At 41.2% G+C, this 18,055-nt stretch overlaps 1 protein-coding gene across 4 annotated transcripts in view; it reads left to right on the top strand.

Moving 5' to 3' along the window:
• The first annotated feature begins 331 nt into the window (after window positions 1–331).
• Window positions 332–18,055, top strand: part of BBX (BBX high mobility group box domain containing) — a 284,858-nt gene continuing 267,134 nt past the window's right edge. For 3 of the 4 annotated variants that reach the window (XM_057545012.1, XM_007187142.3, XM_007187145.3), the window contains exons 1-2: window positions 332–471; window positions 3,711–3,782. The gene's annotated coding sequence lies outside the window, so the exon portion shown is untranslated. Of the gene's footprint in view, window positions 472–872; window positions 1,004–3,710; window positions 3,783–18,055 lie in introns of those variants that run through there. The other variant, XM_057545011.1, reaches the window with a different exon arrangement.

Raw genomic sequence — 18,055 nt, 5'->3', positions numbered from 1 at the left:
CCAGTGGAGTTGTAGTTTATTACTATAACCCTCCCAAGTCAAAAGGACACCAGTTTCAAGCCTTGCAACTTGGTGCAGACAGGGTTTTTCGCTCGCAACCCACTCTGCTGGGCCTCTCTACCTGTCCTCTCCTACTGTCTACAGGTCCCGAACATTAGAAAATAGAAAATGTGATGATCTTTGTGTGTCTCTGTAAAATGTGTGTATGTGTGCGTGTGTTTGGGTGTAACGGGCCTTCTGTTTGGCCGCGCGGCCTGTCCATCATGGAGCGGGCCAATGGCAGGCTGCCTTATATAAAATGAGTGTTTTCAGTCTCTCCTGGCTGCATGTACTGTATGTGGAGCAGTGTACAGTGAAGCGGAGGCAGAGCGGCTCCGCGAGCTCCTCTCTCTCCACTTTCCCATAGAGAACCCCTGACTGGCCGCTGAGGGCGAGCCACACACACGCCCTCGCGCCCGGCGAGCCCGCGAGGTAAGCGCCCCCCCATCCCCAGCCCTTCCCGGGCGCTCTCCCCGCACTTTCTGTTTTCCTACTCACTTGCGAGCCGCCGGGCTGCAGCCCCAAGGACTCCGCGGCAGGAGCAGCGGCGGCGGCGGCTGTGGCGGCAGCCGGTAGGCTGGACTTGAGGAAGACGGAGGGAACCCCGCGCGTCCGGAGCCGCCGCCAGCCGGCCCGCTCCCCGGGCAGTTTACCCCTCCGCCAAAACTTTGGGTCGGGAGAGGTCGGGGGCGAGGGTCGCCGCGGCCGCGCCGGCGGCGAGCGGGGGGCGCGAAGGCAGTGCCCTGCGGGCGGGAGGCTGGGGGCCGGGCTGGGGAGTAGTAGGCCAGCCGGTGCCAGGCTGCGTTTGCAACCAGCACCTCTCGGCACACAGGCAGCGCCGCCCGAGAGGGGCACGGGAGCCGCGGCGCGGGCAGGAGCAGCCCGAGGAAAACAACAACAGAGCCCTCACGCCGGCGGGCGGCTGTTGGCCGCCTGGGGAGCCCCAAACTTCATCTCGGCGAAAGTACGTGGAGCCCAGCCTGGGCTCGGCTGCCGGGGAGGTGGGGCCTGGGGAGTCGGGGCAGGGGAGGAAGGTACAAGGAGCCAGCCCTCAGTGGATTTATCGAACGTTTCGTCTGCGTCGGTGACCGGGAACAGCAGCCCAGTTGCTCGTTCATCTGGAGAGTTGGGATTTGGGTGTTCCGGCCCCGGAGATCGGTGCCCTCTCACCCCCCCACCCCTAACCAAATGCGCGGCGAGTAGAGAAAGTGCTGTTTTAGTGCCAGAGTGGCTAGGAGGAAGAATAGGGGGAGAGGGGGAAGAGGGCGAGGGAGAAGGGGAGAGAGAAGAGGGAGGGAAAGCCGGCGGGGGCGGGGGGTGAGGGCAAGAGAGAGAGCGAGAGAAAACCGGAGAGGACGAGAGGGAGAGCGAACGAGAGAACGGGAGGGAAGAGAGGAGGGGGAAGAGGAGGAGGGAGGCTGTGTCAGGATTTTGCTTGAATGTGGGATTATGTTGTGTCAATAAGTTTAAGGTGGAGAGAGCGAAGCTGGCGGGGGGGTGGTGGTGGTGGAGGGGAGGAGGAAGGCCTTGGCTGTTTAAAGTCTTATTTCTGAAGGTAAGTGATGGCATTGCATGGTCGCGATGACAGAAAACTTGCAGATCCTTTATCCGGGGATGGGGTCGATGCCTCTAGAAAGAGCTCCCCAGCCCTCTTAAGCCACACTCGTGTTACACTGTTATTTGCTGCGATCCGGGTCGCTAGTAAATTACAGAAATCAGACTCGAGGTTTCTTTTCCTCCTCCACCTCGTCTCGCTCGCTCACCCTCAGCAATTTATTATTATTATTTTTTTATTTTTTGGTATTGTATGAAACTTAATGTAACTGAGACCAAACCCGAGTCCTGTAATTTACAAGGACCCTGAATCCAGGAATCTGGAACACGTTTATGTGTGAAATAATCCGCGATCATTTCAGCTAAATGAGGAAGGTAAAACGAAACGATGCAAAAAGCTAAGACACAACATGTACGACAGGGAGGGGGGGGGGAGAGGGAGAGACGGAGAGAGAAGCTATTTTTTGCTTTCCTTTCGGTAGAAAGGATAATAAAGCGTGCATTCCCCTTCCCTCCCGGTGTGTAGGGTCCAGTCAATATTTTAACTGTCTGAGGACAAATTAGTCCAGGTGGATCTCGCCGAAAAGTTTCGCGAGGTGGGGTGGAGGTGGGGGGGTACGAAAGGGAAGGTGGGTGGAGGTGATGGGGGATGGGGACGGAGCGAGCTCTGCCTCTGCTGATGGTCATTGGCCTGGGGCTTTGAAACCATTGCCTGTCCTGCTAATGACACGTCCAGTTCTCGTCTCCCGGCCGCGGACGCCGGGCTGCCGGGGACCGGGGTACTTTCCCCACGCGGGGAGGGGCGTTCTTCGCCATCCCCTGGGGTTGCCCACTCGCGACGTGGGGCCCCCACGCGCGCCTCTTCTGCGCGCCGCCGCCACCTCGGCTCGCGCGACTTTTGTAGCCAGCCCGCGGCGAGGGGGCGCAGGGGGTCCCCGGCGCGGACGTCTCCGCGCGGCCACCCCTCTCCCGGCCCCACGCGCGCCGCGCGGTCCAAGCCCGGAATGGCAGCGCCGGGCGGAGCGGCAGTGCCTCCCCGGGGGGCAGCGGAGGCAGCGGCGGTGGCGGCGGGATCTTCGCCGGGGCCCGCGGGAGGAGGAGGAGAGGGAGGGGAGGGAGGAGGAGGAGGAGGAGGGGAAGGAGGAGGAAGAGGAGGAGAGGGAGGAGGTGTTTTCTGTCCAGACCGCCGCCAGTTCGAGCGGGCACGGGGACGGGGACACCTCACTCGTTGCTCCTCCGTTATGGAAAGGTGTTTAGCAGACTTTTACGCCCGGAGTGTGGGCTTTGCACTTCATTTTTTTTTCTCCCCCCTCTTCCCCAAAGCAAGATGGACTCTATTCCCTTTCTCTTTCTCCCTCTGCCTCTGTCTTGTCAGCCTTAAAGATCGACATTTTGTACTAAGATGCAAACTTGATGGTGACCAGCAACAAAGCCGGGGTGGGATCCCTCGCTCCCTTCCTCCCTCTCCGTTTTCCAGCTCCCCCCACCCCGACCTCGAAGACCTGGTGGCCCTGCACTTGACGCCGGGGGCTCTGGTGAATGTGTTTCCCCCCTCGGTTCCGATCTCCAATCTCGGGATTGTGACCGGGGCCGGGCGTTGGGGCGACATTTGTGGCCGCCCAGGTCTGCAGGGCTGAGGGCTGCGCTACCTGGATCTGCTGGATCTGCTGCCGTCGCCCTGCTACCTCCGGCCGGCTCCTGGGCACGGGGAGGCTCGGACTGCCTATCGATTGCCATGATTTGGTTCCTGGTGCATTTGTCCTGGGGGCGGCGATCACTTGTGAAAGTTGATGAATGATCACGATGTGGGTTTTGGGTTTGCAGGATGGATCAACTGCCTTGTACATACCGGGAGTAGGGGGCAAGTGTGCTGGAGACACCCTAGAATGCCAGCTGGGCTACCCTCCCCTCAGCCTCTGCCCTTTGAATACAGGGAGCTTCTTTGCCTTTATTGCCCCACAGTTCGAGCGTAGAGGTGGGGATGGTGAGAAGCAGGGGTTGGTGGGGAGCTGGACTCCTGGGTTTCGGGGTCCTTCCTTCATAGATGTTGCAGGAGTTGGGACTCAATTGTAAAGCTCTACCATACTGATGATGTACCTTTATTTGATACTTTATAGGTCACTATCATATGACAAAGGCTTTGCTGCAGTTCATCTTCCTCCCTGTGTACTTTCCATTTGCCTTCCTGGGTAAGTATGCAAACTCTTCATACAGGGAAGCTGGATGGTATTAGTAATGACATAAGGGTCCTTACTGTACACGTAAGAAGATGCCTTACTGGGTTTGCAGCACCCCAGAAACTTGTCTTGCTGAGTTTCCCATAGCAGAAGTCAATTTATGATTTCTAGTATTTACAATTCAGCTATGGTTATTATTGTTTTAAGATAGTTTAAATGTGCATTTCGCATTTTCCTGCAAGTTAAGTGTCATTTGAAAACTTATCTTTTTTAATTGATAATAAAATTTCACGTAGAGTTGAAGGCCTAGGAAATTTAATGCTAGATAATACTGTAGGAAGATTGTAGCTTGTGAGTAGAGAGAATTATTAAAAACCCAAGGAATCATTGCTCAGAAGACCCCTCTAAATTACAGTGACTGACATTTGCTTACTCTTTCCTGGGCTCTCTTTTCTTAGGGAACTTTTGCTGTTTGTGACAGTTACCTTTGTAGTGGGGAGAGGGCGGACGGGGCAATATAGTAAATCTAGCATTTAGTGTACCAGCTTAATTCAAAAGGCAAATAACTGTCCTAATTGATAGTAATTTTTGTCAAAATTTATATATTTGGAGAAATTGAGTGCATTTTAACAGTCTGTATATATAATAAATAGCAACTTTGAAATCTGACACTAAGTGCCTTTTTCAGATATATGCCTCCCAAATGGAAAAGTTGGTGAAATAACGTGTGGGACAATAAGTGCCTAAAAAGTCTGGTTGTGAGAAGTAACCCTCTGGGTGAAAACTGAGGGTTTAACATTTGAAAGCCTCATGGTGAGCCCAAACTGCAGAAAACCAATGTGTAATTTTGCCCCTCCATTGTCAGAAACACCTCAGGTACTCTAAGTTGCTGATACGTTAAGAAAACTGGTTGTACGAAATTGTGTAAATCAGCTTTGGTGCTTTGTAATATTACCATAATGAAGACAGACTGTATTTTGTGAATGAAAATGGACTTGAATTCAGTTTTCCATAAAAGAAAAAGAAAAGGGACCTTATTTTGTTTCCTGGCTTGCTGGCATATTGTGTATGTTACTAAAAGATTGTCTTAGTATTGAGAGGAATTGAGTTTTGAAGACCAGGCCTTTCTGGTAGTTTCTATATGGTAGCAAAATGTACTTTGACATTGCTGAGAACCTTAGATGATATATAATAGAAGCTCTGTGTCCAGCATTTTTTAACGGAATGTAAAATATCGTGTTATTTCAGATAGAAGAGTCTCCTAATATGTCACATGCATAGCAGGCCAATTGGAGTGGTCAGAATGAGATGGGTCTGTAAGATGAATTTAGTGCACACCAAAATATGTGGATTTCAGCGTCTTTGATTTTTTTTTTTTAAAGCTTCTTTGCAAGAGAAGTTTTTCATTTTTGAACATATGGCAAGAGTATTCAAAATGCATTCCTGATTACTAAAGAACACCACATTTATACATGTGAGGCACGTTATTTTGTTCACTGGAGCAAACTTTTAATGCTAGTTCTTTCCCCATGGAAATATATTTGACCAATTCAAAAATTAAAATGGGAATAGGTAATTTCCAGAATAAAAGCGATCTGATGAGCTCTTGCATTTCTTTGAGATATCAAATAACTGCTTCATTAAAACAATGTTTTCAAGAAAAGTCTTGGTCTTTGAAGTCAGAGTAGTTTTTATAGTATAAAATTTGAAGTAGTGATTTTAAAAGTCACGCCGACAATGAATTACAAGTTATTTGCATCTAAAATGTATTTATTAGATTTGAGGCTTAATTTTCAAAGTAAGATTTTAGATAAAGGTTTTGCTTCTACATTGACAAGAGTTTTCAAACTTCTCATTTTATTATTCTGCATATCTCTATTAAGTTCTGAAGCTGAAGTCTTAATTTGCATTTCACATTTAAAGCTAGCTATTGAAAAGGGGGTTCATCTATGTTATTTCTTAGTGGTACGTCTTTGGAGGTACTGTGGCGGTTTTAGGTAGAATCTTCCCCTAGGGACTAAGATACTAACCAATTTTGAAATTTTGACACCTTTCTTTTTTTTATATCCACCTTGATCTTTATATCCAAATTTAAAAAAAAAAGTTCCAGGTTTAGGAGTTTGTGAGGTAGCTCTGCTTTTAATGTATATATAGCTCTGCTATACAACTTGAAAAGTGTATACCGTCTTTGACTTTATAGACCTGATCTTTATACTTTATCCATTGGAACAGATTTGTTTAGACATTGAATTTATAACATAGCTTTGAGTGAAAGCTAGGATGAACATATAATTATGGTTTGCTTGTGCTATAAGTAACTATGTAATTGATAATGTTTTTTGTATATAGTTAAAGAAGGAACAACAGCCTTAAAATGTGGCACAACTCATGAAAATCTAATTCAGCAGCTAAAGTATTTATACAGCCATATTTTCAGTAAAATTACAAACATAATTTCTAATTATTAATCATCAGCCACTATACTTAATGTTTACGTTTTCCTACATTTCATAAAGAGCATGGGTAAAGCAAGGGCCATAGTTTTAATGGGATCTTACCATGAATGTCAATTACTTTAATATTAGAAATCTCTAATAGAAGTAATAAAGACTTCACAGTTCAACCCTATTAAAAGAACTTTTTGAAAATAGCCTCATTATAGATGTGCCTGTTTTTGCTGTACTAACAGAAATCCCTGAAATTATTAGTCTCTTGCAAGAGTGCAGAAATGTTTAAGATTGTGTTTTTAAATGTTCTGAATTACTAAATATAGGCAGTTAATTTTGGCATATTGCATCACCACCAGTGTGGCATACCTATATTTTAAAATTTAAACTTAAGCAAGTATTTATCTTAAGAAGAAGACACTTTTCTTGAACTCGTAATTTGAAATCCACCTTGTTTTTCAACATTTCACCACCAAGGGCACCTTTTAAAATAGGTCTGAGTGGTATCTCTCCTGTATTTTTAGTCAGCTTCCTTCCTCTCACTATGAAATGAAAACAAACCCAAATTATAAAAACATTGTAATTTCACTGCCTCACTTTTTTAAAAAATTAATTAATTTATTTATTTTTGGCTGCGGTGGGTCTTCGTTGCTGCGCGCGGGCTTTCTCTAGTTGCGGCGAGCGGGGGCTGCTCTTTGTTGCGGTGCATGGGCTTCTCATTGCGGTGTCTTCTCTTGTTGCGGAGCAGGGGTTCTAGGCGCGTGGGCTTCAGTAGTTGTGGCTCTCAAGCTCTAGAGCACAGGCTCAGTAGTTGTGGCTCTCGAGCTCTAGAGCACAGGCTCAGTAGTTGTGGCTCTCGAGCTCTAGAGCACAGGCTCAAGTAGTTGTGGCGTGTGGGCTTAGTTGCTCTGCAGCATGTGGGATCTTCCCGGACCAGGGCTCGAACCCATATCCCCTGCATTGGCAGGCGGATTCTTAACCACTGCACCACCAGGGAAGTCCCACTGCTTCATTTTTATCATGTGCCCCAAGTAAATTGGTTGCAGGAGGTCCTCAGGCTACCCTTTGAGAAACACTGCTCCAGAGGTGGTAAGGACTAAGGCTAATGACTGAATGGACATTCTTCCAGCTTGAAGATTCTGCGTAATTCCATCAGTGGGTTGGTACTACCTCAGGGGCAGTCATCACATACTGTGTCGAATTGTAGAGATTTCTGTATTTTAAGTCACACCTGAGGAAAGCACTTTTTGAGTTCAACTTCACTCAACATTCATATGTGTTCGTATTATCCCTTAGAAGGCAATTATAGTTTCTTAAAATGCCAGGACATCATAACTGTAAAGATATACCCAGAAAATCCTCATGTCTTAATGGGGATTGTTTTCTTTCCTTTTTTTTTTTTTTTCTTTCAAAGAAAAAGATAAAGTGAAAATTGAAAAAAGTACCAGTTACACAACGGAAATTCAAAAGAAGACAAGCCAGTAAAGAATTCTGTCTAATAGTATATATAAATAGAAAATGAAAGACTAAGGGAATGAAAGACTTAAAGGATTAAATATAGACCATGAAGCATTGACACACCTTCCAAAATATAAACTTAATAAGTTAAAATATGTGAGTCAGCTCCAGGATCTAGATAGTAAAATAACTTCAGATAGTGAGGAGGTTGTGTAAAATACAAAGTAAAAATTAATAAGAATGAATTGGATTTTATGAAATCTTAGAAAAATGAAAAATATTGTAAAATATTGATTAAATAATTAAACCAATAGTCAAATATAGCCCTTGGGTGAAAAGATCAGGGAATAAAACAGAAACTCCTGGATTGGAATAACTGCGATCCTGAAAAAGACATAGAAGTTTGGATATTTTGTAAAGGGAATAATTAAGAAAAAGGTTGATAACTTATTTCAAAGGACAAATAAGAATGAGTATAAAAGTTGTTTAAAGCAGCTGTATTTCTCAAATGTTTTTGAGGTCTATGGTAAGAAATACCTTTTATATTCCAATCCACATAAAAAAACCTGGAACGAAAGTTTCCTGAAACAGTACTAAGAGCAGTGCTCTAATGTTTTCTATTCCTATCTAATCTTTATAAATCTAATCTGTTCCAAACAATTTTATTAAAAAAAAAATACAGGGTGTCATTCACTAAATTTATTTTATGACTTGCAATTTAAAAAAACACCAGTTTTGCTTGCAAAATATGGAATCTCCCAGGCCCCATCCTCATATTCTGATTCAGTGTGTCTGGGATAGGGCCCAGGAATGTGCATTTTAACGGTACTGCAGTGATTCTGAAGCAGGTGTGAAGTCCTCTGACATATTTTGAGGAACTCTGGTGTTAGGGACTGATGGCTAAAGATTGAATGGAGTCGCATACTTGAATGTGGGCTTAGAGTTCATTTACTGCTGAGGTCTCTTCCAGAGCCTCAAGATTCTATGGCTGTATTTCAGTCAGCATGTTTACAATACTCAGAGGGCCCTCATTGCACTCTGTAGATGTCCCATAGTAGCAGGTATAGTACAGAGAGCAGAGGCTTTGCAGCCAAAGAGCCCTGGGTTTCACCCTTGCTGCCTCTCTAGCTTATAAGCTGAGGGACTTTGGGCATGTCACTTCAGAATGAACTTCCATTATCATATGTGCAGAAGGGCCTCTTAATATTTACCATGCAGCAGAATGCGAATTACATAAGACAGTACTGTCTGTAATGACCCTTATCCACAGTCAGCGCTCAATAATGTATGATTTATAGTTATTCAGTATATCTCATCTCACCCCAACTCCCACTAAGTTTGAAATTTCACAAGGCTGTGCCTTTTAATTTTTGTTTCCTCCAAAGTAATTTTCAACTCTGATATCATGAAACACTGGTGCATTTTTAACTGAATGTGAGGTGCTGGACAAACAAGTTGTTACTGAAGGAAACAATAAGAATAACCAGGAGGAAAAAAAGAAAAAAACAACTGAGGCATGCCACATGTAAGTACAGTGCTCCTTCAGGTTGGGGCAATGATTCTCCCACCTCTTTAAAAAGACATAGCACAGGACGGTACACAATTCAGAACGGTTAGTTGACAGCACTGGACATTCCCTCTGGTGACTTTGATACATCTTGGAATGTCTTAGAGCGTCAATTCTCTTTTCTACCATGACACATGCGACTAATGTTTATGCATGAGACACTATGATTTCCCTGGTTATAGACATAGATAAATTATGCAGGTTTTTTTTCTTTTTAAGATTTATTATTTATTTATTTATTTAATTTTATTTTTGGCTGCCTCGGGTCTTAGTTGTGGTAGTCAGGATCTTCACTGAGGCATGAGGGATTTTTCGTTGAGGCGCACGGGCTTCTCTCTAGTTGTGGCTTGCAGGTTTTCTCTTCTCTAGTGTGGCTCGCAAGCTCCAGGGCGTGTGGGCTCTGTAACTTGCGGATGCAGGCTCTCTAGTTGAGGCGCGCAAGTTCAGTAGTTGCGGCACTTGGGCTTAATTGCTCCGCGGCATGTAGGATCTTAGTTACCTGACCAGGGATTGAACCCGCATCCCCTGTCTTGGAAGGCGGATTCTTTACCACTGGGCCACCAGGGAAGTTCCATGCAGTCGGTTTTATAGGTAGTTCACTGTGTGATAAAGCCACTTCTTTTCCTATCAAGAAAGTATATCAGAATACAAGCAAGAGTGATGTTATTATGATGAAAACCTTAAATACACCCATATATACACATGTAAAATCCTTTATAAACTGTGATACCTTAACTTTTCATAACTAATTACTTGGGGGCACTCCTCACAACCAGTTAAAACTTACTTTATGTCAAGGCATGAAGATTGAGAAGCATTATATCCGAAGTGCGTAACAAATTACATCGCACAAAATGGCACTTAAATAAAAAAGAGGGACAAACTAAGGAGAAGATGAATGGGAAATACTCCAAATCCCTGAAATCTTGAACAATGTGAAAATCAAAAGCCAGGGGAAATGCAACCTGTGGTTAAGTGCAAAGGAAGTGCAAAAGACTGCAAGTACCAGGGTTCTCAAACTTGAATACTCACTGCTTCTATCATAGACATTTTTAAGTAGTCTCAATGTTCATTTACTTTATTTGAATAAATTAAAATTAAATAACTTTGTTTTTTATAACTTTTTTTAAAAAATTAAGTAGTTAATTAATTTTTTTGGCCACACTGTGTGGTTTGCAGGATCTTAGTTCCTCAGCCAGGGATTGAACCCAGGCCCTTGGCAATGAGAGCGTGGAGTCCTAACCACTGGACCACCAGGGAATTCCCTGTATTTCCTAACTTGTAAGGATAGATTTGCCAGGAACATCTTCCTACTTGGCTAAATTTTAATTTGCCATACTTTTTTTATCTCTAATAAATAAATAAACTGTCTTTGTATCTTGATCTGTAGTGGTATTGGATATACATTCACAATCCTCTGTCTAAAAAAATCTCTGAAAAACTAAGAAGTTTTTGTTCCTCCAAAAGTTTGACATCAGAACTCACTTGGTGGCAAAACCTGACCCAGAGTGTCATGGACCTGTTTAAAATAGTTTTTAAAGCCCACTTAGAATATTCACATATTTTGCTGTAGAAGTAGTAAGTAGTATGGTTGATTATGAGGCCCTATCCTAGATTGGACTAGGAATGTTACATAAAATATACTATATGCTCCATCTGCCCTTTTTAAAGCCCACAAAAATCTGAAGCATTGGACCTAAGGGTTTCGTATAAGGGATTGTGATCCTATTGTATTAACTTCCTTAGTCCACAGCGTGAAATTATCTGGTATTCCTACCCATTTAACTCAATGAAAATCCTCTTGCTAATTTTGATAAGGAACGCTTAAACACACATACACACACTAGTTGAACCTCGTCTATCCATTTTGACATTGTGATTCTTTTTTGGTTGTTGTAATTTTTAGTTTTGTTAAACAAACACAAACACCCTGATAGCTGTAACGTTTGAAGTTTCTACCATGTTGAACATTTCTCATAATGGTGAACAAAATTTAGGTTACTTTCATTATGTTTTACTCTTAGGAGAAGTTTCATGAAGGGGTTATATTTCCTTTATTACTTTGCTACTTGCATGTTTCTTTCCTTCTATCAGAAAAGTAAAAATAGAAAATGTTTTCTGCAAATTTGGTCTCCTCTCAGGTGAGAATGTTTCTGGGTTGTATTGTTTTATAGAGGTTCTAGGTATCTTTATTTTCAATAATTAGATAACTGTGAAATGCTGAGTTAAGATCTTTCATCTGTACTTCTAATTTCCTATAAAAACCACTAAAAAAATTGGAAAGTATGATGTGAGGAAGAGTCTATATGACACCCTAGGAATAAAGTAATAGCTGTATCTGAACTATTGTTATGGTAAGACTTAAATCAGTCTTCATTTAGTAGATTAAAACTGTTAATGGCTAAAGAAAGTTTTTTGTCTTTTATTATTTGTTGATTTGACTACATCCTTTGGTGTAGGATGGCTACAGATTGAGTAATTCAGAGGGATTCTTATTAGCAGTGCTGATTCTTTTAATAATAAAAAATGCTGACTTGTTTTCCAGCTTTTGGTGCACCTCTCAAAACTCACCCAAGGGTAGAGTTCTCATTGACTGCAAAGGAAATGTGGTGGAACATGTAACAAAATGAGAAAATAATTCTCTACACCCAGCTGTCAAACTTTGATTATATTTTGAGTTACTGAAGTTACCATTTTTTTCATTCTCTCCCATTCTTCCTTCCCTCTCCTCCCTCCCCTCCCCTTTTATCTCTCTGTCCTGTTTCTCTCAGCTGATTATTATATTCACTAATGTGCATCTGGGATACTGCCTAGAAATGTCTGAGAATGGGAATGTGGGGTTGAACTTTTTGTTTTATTTACCATTATTTGATTTTAAAGATTTGTTTGTAGTTTTTGAGTCCTTTTAGTATTCATCCCTACGCGTATAATGAAGTTGTTGATATATGAATTGGAGACTTACACAGTCCCTACATACGTGTCAGTTAGGAAGGGATCGTGCGGAGCCTTTAGCAGGGCTATGTGAAGTAAAGGCACCTGTTGTTTTTATGAAGTAAATTCCTTATCCAATCATTTTTGTCTTTTAAGGTGATAGTGTGATTACATGGTTTCATTTATATTTAAGGGAAAATTGAAAGCAGTTTTTAGAAGAGTTGCCCAAATAGTATTTCTCTTTGGGAGGAAGGGAGAAAGATAATTTGCAGTCAGATGCTCTGCCGCTGAGCTGTACCCCTCGGGAGAAAGATGTTTGGACTAAGGGCTGCCTTGTGAAGTATCAATACAAATTTTATTTTTACTACTTTGTTTTTCACAACAACTTTCTGATGAGAGGTGACCCTGTTTTAATGAGGAGGAAACTAAGTCTTAGGTTAAGTAGTTTGTCTGAGGTCACACAGCTAGCAAGTGACTGTGCCAGGCTTAGAATGCCTGTCTGCAGTGCCACCGTCTCCTGGGCTTGTTCTGTATTTACCTGCCTTGAGGACCACATTCCGAAAGGTTAGAAATGAAAGTTTTGCGGCAACTTTTAGCCAAGAATTCCCTCCAATTTTTCTTTCTCCCAAAAGAGAAATCGTGTTCATTTTGAAGTGATAGGGCTTGGAACACCGTTCTCTATCAATCTTAAGAGAGGTAGACGAGAAAGTCTCTGAGCTGGGGCCAGCTGTCAGTTTTCATCTGTGAGGTCACAGTCAAAGACAAAACCAGCTTCAAACTTAGTTTATAAATTGATATTTAGTGAACGTTCTTTCTGTTTGGTATATCTAGTACAGAAATGTCTAATAACAGTTACTGGTTTCACTACTTATTAATTCCTCTGGTATGTCAGTAGCAATCATCATTCATCATGAGGAGTTTTTCTCACTGAATATTCTACATGTTTTTACTCTGGTACTTTTAAGTACTTAATCTGAATATATTTTACAAAAGGAATTTAACAGTTTAACATGGATAGTGTTATAAAATAGTTTTCTGGCATTTGCTTTGAAAAGAAATTCAGTATTTGTGGAAAAAATTAATAAGCAGATTCATAGACTTCATTTCAGAGTGTCTAAGGAGCAAACATGGGTTAGAGGGTTAATCAAAAGTTACCAGTTTTCAAAGTGGTCTGTGGGTACTTTTGATTTATTTTACCTAAGAAACGTATTTCTGCTATGATAAGTAGAAAAGATTTTATAAATTACATATTTCTATACAAGTAGCAAATCATTTAAAAAATATAAAGTAACACATTGCTTTTTTTGTACTAAGAGCCCTATTCATCTGAAATTAAGTTCTCTTTTCTTTGCAAATTCAGCAAAGTCAGAGCCTAATTCAGATATAGAAGATAAAAAGTTTGTTCTTGGGCTTCCCTGGTGGCGCAGTGGTTGAGAATCTGCCTGCTAATGCAGGAGACACGGGTTCGAGCCCTGGTCTGGGAAGATCCCACATGCCACGGAGCAGCTGGGCCCGTGAGCCACAGCTGCTGAGCCTGCGCGTCTGGAGCCTGTGCCCCGCAACGGGAGGGGCCGCGATAGTGAAAGGCCCGCGCACCGCGATGAAGAGCGGTCCCCGCACCGCGATGAAGAGTGGCCCCCACTTGCCGCAACTAGAGAAAGCCCTCGCACGAACCGAAGACCCAGCACAGCCAAAAAATAAATAAATAAATAAATAAAATAATAATGATAAGTTTAAAAAAAAAAAAAACAATGCAAGTTACCGTATCATAATTATAAAAAAAAAAAAAAAAGTTTGTTCTTTTTAAATGGCTTTTCTTTTTCCCTGATCCATGAAACATAGAAACAGGGTATTTTTCTATTTTGGCAAAGTAGCTTTTGTGGATGATGATCTTACGAAGAGTGCTTTTGCATGGGTCTAGCTGCATGATGCTTTGCCCGGGGTGTGTCAGGCTTCCATTTCTTGTCTCTCATCCCCCCCCAATAAACCACTTCCATACTGTTCTCATTCAGGTAGGCTGGTAAACTGAGTACGTTTTATGGCATCTGACACTTTTCTTTTGACTTGCTTTCTTGGGTCATGTTCAAAGACCATTTTGCATGTTAAATAATTTGGTCAAGTGTAGGTGAGATTCAGGTAGCAAAAACTACTACTGATTTAATTCACTGGTCATGGATTAGGTACTTACAGTGTATTGATGCTGATTTAAACTTTGAGGATATAAAAGATGAGTATAGAACAACCCTTATCCTCAAAGTAAGTGTCTTCTACTGGCTCGAAAAGTCCAGTAGATGTAAATATACATAATATAAATTCTTCTGTGCTAATTGTTCTAACAGATATGGCCTAAAATAGTACTGAGTAAAAACCACTAGAAAACTGGCTAATTCCAACGTAGGAGCTGACATTGAAATACAGCAGGGGTTTCTTCCTGTGGCACTGTGTTTGTCCTAATTGTCATTAGGGTTGTAAACTAATTTGGCCCAAGCACTGGAGTGGATTTTAAAAATTAGACTTTTAACCCTGATTTGGTTTTATTTACTTATTAGTACATTCTTTTTGCTTTTAGTCTGTTTCAAAAGCCAGTGAATTTTTTTTTTTTGATGAAGTTTTCAATTTATATTGTTATGTTTCATTCAAGAGTTTTGGACTTTCTTTTTATTTATTTTTACTTTTTTATTTATTGCTATTAATGTCACAATCTGTAATGACAACACTTTTGAAGTAAAGGGAAGGGTTTGAGGATTCCACATACTGTATTCCAAATCATGTTAAAAGTATAGTGAACAGAATAAGTTTGAACTGTGTTCACATTCCAATAAAAATATTATAAACTACTATAGCTAACACTTATTCTTACTTAAATTATGCTAGTTAGAAATATATATTCTAATAAGATCTCAAGCCCAGTTATTAAATACACGTGAGATTCTAAAGAGGTAAAAATGTACTTTTCTATCCATGAGAGATTGTAGATTAAAAATTATGCCCAATGCTTCCATCAAGCAATTTTCAGGTTTTCCAGGATGTTTTCAACCTGTATTTACAGCTGTGGTTTCTCTCATGGCTTAGAAAGCCATGACCTGGAGGGCACACATGAGTTTGGTCCTCTTTCTCTTTTATGTTTAGTAATCTGGGTTCTGGTCTTTGGATTTCCCTTTGACTTGATCAGACCTTCAGTATCGCTTTTTAAAATCATGACTTTTATGTTTATTACACCTCAGAATGTATGCATTTTCACCCAGTTTTATTTATGGCTCCCTTTTGATTGGTCATTTCTGGACATCAACACAGTTTAGATTAAAACTTTGTTTCTAAAATGCTCAGTGTTCCAGATGCCAACCCTGGGTGCTTTAATAACAAGCAAATACATTCGTAAGTGAAATCATAAGGAAGAAACTGATCTGGGAAAATATTTCTTCATAAGCTCACAACATTGATAATGACCCTAATGTTTACATTAAAGAAGCAAAGAGGAACGGAGACACACAGAAGAGTGGTTTGTTAGTCTTTCTTCCGTTCTCTGTCACGGGGCTGTTTGGCATCATGGAAGTAGAGTTATTCGGATCTTATTTACCAGTCCTCATGGTAATAATGAATTTCTTTATAAATTTTGTATATGGATATGCATTCTGTCTCATTTGGTGCTATACATTCTTAGTTGTCCCAGACAACATGTTCAGATTTGTTGTAAGGCCCAGGGTTTTAAAAAGTTTTAATGATTTTCTACATACAGCCTCTGCATAAATTTAAATCCATACAAAAGCCTTCTGTAGCTTGAAAGGTCTTGGGAATGGGTCTTGAGGAATGGGCGTAGAGTTATACATCTGAGGATCTGGTCTCACACACATAGTGGTGAGTTTACTACATAAGGAACTGTGATCATGAATCAGTGGTGGATTTTATTTCTTTAATATTTTTTAAGGTAACAATATATATCATTCCTGACATATATTTCAAATACAGCTAGATGATCATGAAGTCTAATATATAGGTCTTAAGTATTAGGGTGATTGGTACTTTTCATCGTTAAAGATGTTTTCCTGAAAAGTTTTGACTTATTTAGTTTTTCAAAATTAACTATGTATTCTTATTGACAAACTATAATTTCAGAACATTTCATATGTATTTCTAATTGATCTTCAATTAGCAGTGGTTACTTAACGCTTTACCATTGCCAGGTCCTAATAGTAATCAGTGATCTGTAAAGTTACACAGAGGGGAGCTGCTTAAAGGGATATGGTACTGATCATTTATAAAGGAGAGCAATCTTTGGTAAAGCAAATGACTGGCCTCTATCATATCTGTTTGGTAATTCTGGGTTCCATATATTCAGTTGTCTTTATTTTATACAACATGTGTTTATTGACTACCCATTATGTGTAAAGCTGGATTAGGAATTCTGGGGCTTGCAGAATAAAATGGTAATAGCTTTGGCTTCAGGTTGTTTCTAGTATCGTAATGACACACACATACCAAATGTGGAATAGAAAATAAAGATGCTATAATATCCATGGGACACAGGGATGATGAGTATATTGTTGTTAGGAGATAATTAGGGAGGGAAATTGGGATGGACGTGAACTTTGGTTGTTTAGCTTAATGTTTAGGCATCCTTGCCAAAATGCTTACTTGAGTCTATCAGAGAAAAATGAACCAGGCTATTGGAAAGCCCAGGCTAACCCCATCTTGGCCAAACAGTTCCCTGCAGTTATGTCATCATCCAAGCCAATGGTCTCTGGACTTTTTAAGTGCTATTCCCTTCAGTAAAAGAATTGGAGCATATATCTTCAATATCTGTACATTTATTTATAACTTATGTATACTGGGCTATTAATATATTATTTAATACAATAAAATATAAATGCTTAGAAATAAAAAATAAATTGAATGTAGAGAAAAATTATATTATTTCCTTCTTACCTACTCCAGTGGGCTAAGTCTTATTCATGTTTTGGGGCTCAAGAACCCCATTTTGGAGACCATAGGTCAAAATTGGGCAGTGTCACACCAAATTTCCATAAATTCCATGAGCTCAAGGACTTTGTTTTGCTTACTGCTGTATCCTCAGCACCTAGATCATGGTAGGAGTGCAGTGGATACTGTTGAATGGATAGGCAGAATTAGGCTAGTTTGTAGGGATGAGGACAGAGTCTAGCTCAGCATGAGGGATCTGATAAGAATAGAGATAATTTTTGTTTGTTGCTGTATCTCCCATACCTATAAAAGTGTAGGGACTCAAAAAATATTGGTTGACTGAGTTAAGGGTGTGGACAGTGTGTAGCTCAGCATGAGGGATCTGCCAGAGGCCGTAGATGGGCATGAAAAGGTAAATTCCAGGAGGTCCCCAAGAGCAGGACAGTATATGGAGATAGACTGGCTATCAGTAGGCAGAAAAATACAGCCAATGGGGGGAGGGGGTCACAGTGTTAGTAAGAACATCTCAGAGGAATGGCTTTGGTAGCCTCAGATCTTAAAAACTGTGTCCCTCTTAAGCAGTAAGATCTGGATTTTACTTATCTTTGTACCCACAGTTTGTAGAAGAGTATAGTAGGTGTCTGATTCATTTATGTTGAATTGCTCTGTTTTATGCTGTGTACTAGATATAGGAGATTCTGCAAGGTACAGGAATGGATTAGTGTAAAGATCAGAGACCTGTAAATGAATCCTGCCCTGATTGAAGCAAAGCCAATGATTCTGGGATTACCTCATATGCAGACATGGTTTTAAGCCTTGGCAGTATTGCCTGCACAGAGGTGCTCTGGTGACCACAACTGCCAAATCATATTTAGCTGTTTATTTAAATGTCATTATTAACATACTTCTATCGACACATTATCAATGAAGAAAATGGGGTTTGTGATAGAATTATTTTTTATAAG

The sequence above is a fragment of the Balaenoptera acutorostrata genome, chromosome 4 (assembly GCF_949987535.1).
Source record: "Balaenoptera acutorostrata chromosome 4, mBalAcu1.1, whole genome shotgun sequence".
Taxonomy (NCBI): Eukaryota; Metazoa; Chordata; class Mammalia; order Artiodactyla; family Balaenopteridae; genus Balaenoptera; species Balaenoptera acutorostrata.
The sequence above is the reverse complement of the archived record's forward strand: the minus strand, read 5'-3'. Positions and strand labels throughout refer to the sequence as shown.